We start from the raw sequence: 7,671 nt of genomic DNA on the forward strand, positions 1-7,671 counted from the left end.
CGGGTCCTCCATATGTCATGGGAGGTGGAACCGAAGCATATGTTCCAGTCCCATCCTTTTCGTGAGGTGAAGCAGGTTGCATACCTTTAGCCGCTTCCTTAGAGGAGTTGGCCTCCGAATCGGAAATGGTGGGTTTAACCACTAAAGCCGGTTCGGGTGAACTTTTAAGACCATCAATTAATTCTTTAAGCATGGTTTTGACTTCGCTCGTCAAGGACGTCTTGAGGGCGGCCATAGCCGTATTCAAGTTGTCCCTTGTGACCGTAGTCAAGTCCATGTCCTCGGGTTGCCCACGGTTAACTTCCTCTCCGCCTTCCATACTCTTCGGGTGGTTAAACCCCTAATAAAGAGACGTGGCTCTGATACCAATTGAAAGGATCGATATGGTTGGCTAGAGGGGGGGTGAATAGACAACGACCACTTTTTAATTAATCTTAACAAGTTAAGGTAAACACTATACGGGTTCACAAATAATATGGCAAAGAGGTGAATCCTATAGCAGCTAACAACAAGAGCTATTAAGACAAGTAAGATATAGTCACAAGCATACGCAAATACAAAGTAAAGGTTAGAGATAACCACAAGTGGAACCGATGGAGACGAGGATGTGTTACCGAAGTTCCTTCCCTTTGACAGGAAGTACGTCTCCGTTGGAGCGGTGTGGAGGCACAATGCTCCCCAAAAAGCCACTAAGGCCACCGTATTCTCCTCACGCCCTCGCACGATGCAAGGTACCGTGTTTCCACTATAGGTGCCCTTGAAGGCGGCGACCGAACCTTTACAAACAAGGTTGGGGCAACTCCACACAAAGCTTGGAGGCTCCCAACTAAACCACGAAGCTTCACCACAATGGAATATGGCTTCGAGGTGACCTCAACCGTCTAGGATGCTCAAACACCCAAGAGTAACAAGATCCGCAAGGGATTGGTGGGGGGAATCAACTTTTCTCTTGGTGGAAGTGTGGATCTAGGCCTTCTCAACCAATCCCTAAAGAATCAACAAGTTTGATTGGCTAGGGAGAGAGATCGGGCACTTTAGAGCTTGTGGAGCAACAATGGAGCTTAGAGAGGTAAGAGATATGGTTCCTCAGCTAGAAGAACCCTTTATATAGTGGGGGGGGAAATCAGACCGTTTTCCCACTCTCTACCCGAGAACCAGCAGTACTACCGCTGAGCCTGAGCGGTACTACCGCTGGCTGCAACGGTACTACCGCCGAGCCTCCAGCGGTACTACCACCGAGCCTCCAGCAGTACTACCGCTGACACCAGCGGTACTACCGCCGGCCACTTGGTAGTGCACAAGCACTACTACCGCCGGGAAAGTCTTTGCAAAAGGGTCCGTCCACAAACTACCGCTAGGTAGGTGGAACAAAACACCTGGAGCGGTACAACGCTGACCAGGGGCGGTACTACCGCTGGTAGTCCAGCGGTACTACCGCTGGAACCAGCGGTACTACCGCTGGGGACCATTTTGCAGAGATAAACGAGACGAATGGGCGAGGGCCGCTCCAAAAGATAAGGAAAGGGAGAATGTGAAGTGTGCGTGTGTAAAGATAGATTCCACCCAAACCTTTCCACTACGGATCCCCTCTTAATAGTACGGCTTTCCTATGACTCAAATAAAGAGAATCGTAGAGAGCCCCGTGCTTCCGTTCCAGAAGAGACGTGTCGTCTTGTGCCGTTGACGAGTGTTACGTGAAACCTTGACACACACGATTAGTCCTATACGGTACTGTCATCAATCACCAAAATTACTTAGGCATAAACTATGCCTCAACAATCTCCCCCTTTTTGGTGGATTGATGACAATACCGGATTTGCACAGAGAATAATATGAGAATAAAAAGATAGAGATATATGACATATGACTCACAGCATATGATGGAAATAAATCTAATCTCACATAAGAAAGATCATGTCTCACACAAGATAGCAAACGAATCAAACCAAGTTCAAAGCAAACCATACGAGATAAAGCAAAGCAATGCAAAGTTCGAAAGCAAATCCTAGACTCTCTCCCCCTTTGGCACAAGACACCAAAAAGGGGCACACCTAATGCCACAGGTAACTACTCCTCGTCTTCAGGATCACCAGACTCGTCTGTCCCCTCCTGGTCGATCTGCTCCTCCTCTGCTGCCTCATCGCCAGACCACTGGTACCCCTGAGCCTGCATCCAAGTGGCCTCCGGAGTGATGTCGTCCTCTGAGCCGCTGGAGATGTCCACATCCAAGGTCCTGAGAACACGCTTATGCCTCTGGCGGCTCTGCTTCTGAGCCACATGTGTCTGGTACTGTCCCTTGGCCTGCATACAGAAAAGTGTCTTCATCTTGTCCTGTAGTTTGATAGCCCAAGATGGCATGGCAGACGAGCGGGACTGAGAGGCAGTTCCTCTGTCAGCAGCGGTCTCTGTATCTGTATCCATGTGCTGAGAGGATGTAGATGGATTGGCCCACTTGTCCTTGACGCGAAGCCTGATCGGGTCATGCACAATGTAATCAGACTGTGTGTAGAGCACCTCATCCGGAAAAGCCTGTTCCCACTTATGGCAGATGTATGCGAACAGGTAAGGCCCGTAGATAGGAACCTTACGATTGATGATGCAGTTCCAGAGCTCTGTGAATATCACATCTGCAATATCCAGCTGAGCAGACTCCTGAGACATAGCATCCTCACACAGTAACAGCATCTCAGCCAAGTAGCCATGGACCTCATCAAAGTTACCAATCCGAGGGAAAAGGGTGTTGCGAAAGATCCGATGCATGATGTCCAGGTGCTTGGGAAGCACCCCCTTCCTCAGATACAGTGACTGTAGTCTGTCCTTTGCGGAGGCCCTATCGGTGGGGGCTGCAGCATGAGGACGCAGCCCAAGAGGAGTGACAGCACCCTGAAAGTCAATGTGAAGGAACTGCATGAACTCAGTCCAGGAACCGGTCATCTTTTTTGACCGAGTCATCCAGATCATGGAACGCTGATCATCAGGTGAGAAATGGACTGTGACATAAAACTGAGCCACTGCAGTGGGATCAAACTGTCTTGAAGGTGATGATGTCTTTGATGCCCAGCTTGTCAACCAGAGAGAGGGCATCACCAAAGTAGTCCATGTTCCGCTGAAGATGTGCCAGATCAATCCACTGAACAGAGACATGGTTCTTCTTGAAGGGAGCAATAACATCCCGATAGATCCTGCACTGGTCCCTTGCCCAGACATTTTCAACACCATCGATCACTTCTCTCTCCTTGAGATATGGGTTCTTTGTGCGAAATTGCAGAAAGTCCTTGGGGGACATTGTACGGATATTGACCCTCTTTTCCTTGTGAGCGACCTTCTTGAAGGACTTCTTCTTGGGAGGCAGACCAGACGTGGCAGACCCCTCGGGCGCCTCTGTGTTGCAAAACTGTTTGGACGCCGTGTCCCATGGGGGGTTCGAACGGCGAGCAGAGCCACCTGTGACACAGACCACAAAGCGAAAAAGAGGCGACAAGAAAAGTCAAGGCAATGAATCTTGAAAACACAGAAAAAGTAAACACGCATTGCTCAGCACAAAACACACAAAAAAATACACCGTGAATGCTCCTGGCGGTAGTACCGCCACTCCTGGCGGTAGTACCGCTGGGGGTCATAGCGGTAGTACCGCTGGGGTCCTAGCGGTAGTACCGCCACCCCCTGGCGGTAGTACCGCTGGGGGGTTTGACTTTCAGATCTGACATATAAAACTCGTTTTCGAGGGCATGGACTGAATATGAACACTAAGACGTACACCCAGCCCTACTGTCATGAGGAACACACAGTAACAAGAGGTACAAACATGCCTAGGCAAGAGAGAGCACGTTTTAGATCTAATCCAAAAGTTCAAGTATTCGATCTAAGACGATGAAACCCTAAAGCATGGCAGCAATCATAACAACAAACCATCGGACCTATACTCCCCTCAAAGATTTCCTTCATGCCATCCAATAACTAGCCATAGGATCAACAAGATGAATCCAATCCCAATGCTCCTAACCCTAGAACACGAAGAACAACCAAATAGAAGAAGGGAGGAGCTTTACCGGGATTCATGGCTCTTGGAGTAGGAAGAAGAGATGAAGCAACCCTTCCACACCAACGGGGAGAAAGAGCTCCACGAAGTGAGATCCAAACAGGGGGTTTTCGGGCTAGGGGAGGGAGGAGCCGCGAGGAAGAAGAAACAGATGCAAAAATCGGGCTCCCCCTCCCTTTATATAGCCCAAGGGGTACGGGCCAGCGGTAGTACCGCTGTGGCCCTAGCGGTAGTACCGCCAGATGCAGCGGTAGTACCGCTGGGGTCCTGGCGGTAGTACCGCTCCCCCTGGCGGTAGTACCGCTCCCCCTTGAAACCCTAGAAATTTTCTAGCCGGTCGTGTTAGATTATGAATCCTGGCGGTAGTACCGCTGGGGTCCTGGCGGTAGTACCGCTGGGGTCCTGGCGGTAGTACTGCTACCCCTGGCGGTAGTACCGCTGGGGTCCTGGCGGTAGTACCGCTACCCTGGCGGTAGTACCGCTGTACATGTATCAACACGGCTAAGGAAAAAGGGAAACTTGGGCACATGACAAGTGAGTAAAAAGGAATGACATCCAAGAAAATGTACTGACTTGTCATTGTATATCCTCTCCTTTATACGCAAGAGAGGATGGAGGGGCGGTGGCCGAGGCCACCTATGTTTGAGACAATGGTATGACACCGCGAAGAATTATCCTTGGTTTCATGACCAATGCTCGTCTTTGAAGCACACTTGCCATTTGTCAATGGCTAAAGTGAAAGACTAGATTGATTTACGCATAATGGGGGGAGGGAGAGTTCATTGAGAGAACAACACTCTCCCTATGTCCATGCCTACATCTAGACCAAGATGAAATGTAAAGTGAGGTGCAACATGCCTAGTTTCAATCCACATTACTTGAATCAATGATATTTAGCTCATGCCTTAACTCCCGGAACCTTGCTTCATCTAGTGGCTTGGTGAAAATATCTGCAAGTTGCTCTTCAGTGTGGATGAAGTGAACCTCAATATCACCTAGCTTGATATGTTCACGGATGAAGTGATGACGAATATCTATATGTTTGGTTTTGCTATGTTGCACTGGGTTGAGGGAAATCTTGATGGCGCTTTGATTGTCACATAGAAGAGGCACTTTGTCACAAGTGACACCATAATCCTTTAAAGTTTGCCTCATCCATAGCAATTGTGCACAACAACTTGCAGCTGCCACATACTCAGCTTCGGTGGATGATAAGGAGACACAGTTCTGCTTCTTTGACGACCAACTTACCAAAGAGCGACCAAGGAATTGGCACCCTCCACATGTTGACTTCCTCTCCACACAATCTCCAGCCCAATCTGAGTCAGAATAGCCAACTAGATTGAAGTTTGCTCCTTTGGGATACCAGAGGCCAAAGTTTGGGGTATGAGCCAAATATCGAAAGATTCGTTTGACAGCCATGTAATGAATTTCTTTTGGTGCGGATTGAAACCGTGCACATATCCCTACACTCAACATAATATCCGGTCTAGATGCACAGAGGTAAAGGAGGGATCCAATCATGGAGCGGTATACCTTTTGATCCACTGCTTTACCATTGGGATCACTGTCAAGCTTGCATCTTGTTGGCATGGGGAACTTGACCGGTTTGACATCTTCGAGCTCGAACCGTTTGAGCATGTCTTAAGTGTACTTGGCTTGTTTGATGAATGTCCCTTCTAGACCTTGTTTAATTTCGAATCCGAGGAAAAACTTCAACTCTCCCATCATGGACATCTCAAACTTCTCAGTCATTAGCGCAGCAAATTCTTCATTGAATGAAATGTTAGGAGAGCCAAAGATAATATCATCAACATATAGTTGGCATATGAACAAATCCCCTTTAACCCTCTTAGTAAAAAGAGTGGGATCAATCTTCCCAATTTCAAACCCACGATCTTGTAACAACTCAGTAAGGTACTCATACCATGCGCGTGGGGCTTGTTTAAGGCCATAGAATGCCTTATTGAGTTTGTACACATGATTGGGGAGCTTGGGATGTTCGAATCCCGGGGGTTGTTTGACATATACCAACTCATTTAAAGGACCATTAAGAAATGCACTTTTCACATCCATTTGCTGTAATTTGAAGTTATGATGAGAAGCAAAAGCAAGTAACATGCGAATAGATTCTAGACGAGCAACAGGGGCAAAGGTTTCACCGTAGTCGATACCCTCGACTTGGGAGTAGCCTTGAGCCACCAATCTTGCCTTGTTTCGAATCACAATTCCATTTGCATCTTGCTTGTTCTTAAATATCCATTTGGTCCCAATGACATTATGTTCCTTCGTTGGTCGAGGCACTAAATCCCAGACTTGGTTGCGCTCGAAGTTGTTAAGTTCTTCGTGCATGGCCATAAGCCAATCCTCATCATCGAGCGCTTCCTGTACCTGTTGAGGTTCACAATACGAGACAAACGCGTGATGCTCACAATAATTCCAAAGCTGTTGACGGGTAGATACTCCCCTTTTTAAACTACCAAGAACATTCTTCATAAGATGTGACTTGGCTTTCAGCTTGTTCGCATTCTTGGCTGCTCGAAGCTCCAAGAGTTCTTCATTAGATAACGGGGGAGCATCGACTTGTATCTTATGTTTGCCCTTGCGTCTTGAGCCGGTTGTTGGAGCTCCAGACGGGAATTGTGAGACAGTCTCCTGATCATTTTGTCCTTCGACTTGAGCAGGTTCACTAGTTTGATCTTGAATTAGTGGTTTCTCTTGATCTTGATCTTGTGCTGGTTCAGGGTCTGGTAGTAGTGCTTGAATATCATGGGGCATATCACCATTGTTAGGCAATTGATCTTGATCGTGAGCTTGATCAACTTGTTGAGAGTCTTCTCTTTGTTCATCGGAAGCGTGTGGGACTTGTGGGGGTGATGGCTCCACTTGAGTAGAGCATTGTCCTTCTCCTTCGGCCACAAGGGGTTCCTCAATGGGGAGTATTTGACCAATCCCCATTCTTCTTATGGCTTCGGGAGGAATTTCATCACCTATATCACAAAGACCACTTTGCTCCACTTGGGAGCCATTATTTTCGTCAAACTCTACGTTACACGTCTCCTCAATTAGTCTGGTGGACTTGTTGAGGACACGGTAAGCATGAGAGTTTGTAGCATAACCAACACAGATACCCTCATGTGCTCTAGAATTAAATTTAGCTAACCGAGCTCCCTTTTTAAGAATGAAACACTTACAACCGAATACCCGGAAGTACTTGAGATTGGGCTTGTTTCCAGTTAGAATCTCATACGGAGTCTTGTTCAAGCCTTTGCGGATGTAGAGCCGATTGGACGCATGACATGCTGTGTTGATGGCCTCTGCCCAGAAGTTGTATGGAGATTTGAATTCTGCCATCATTGTTCTTGCAGCGTCTATCAAGGTCCGGTGCTTCCTTTCTGCCACGCCGTTTTGCTGAGGGGTATATGGTGCAGAATATTGGTGCTTTATTCCCTCATCACCTAGAAACTCATCTAGGGTGTAGTTCTTGAACTCGGTGCCGTTGTCACTCCTAATCATCAAGATCTTTGCTTCATGTTGACGTTGCGCTTCATTAGCAAAGTTGATGACTGTTTGTTGAGTTTCACTCTTCCTTTTGAAGAAATATACCCAGGTATATCTTGAGTAGTCGTCAA

This window comes from Hordeum vulgare, chromosome 7H (assembly GCF_904849725.1).
Source record: "Hordeum vulgare subsp. vulgare chromosome 7H, MorexV3_pseudomolecules_assembly, whole genome shotgun sequence".
Classification (NCBI taxonomy): domain Eukaryota; kingdom Viridiplantae; phylum Streptophyta; class Magnoliopsida; order Poales; family Poaceae; genus Hordeum; species Hordeum vulgare.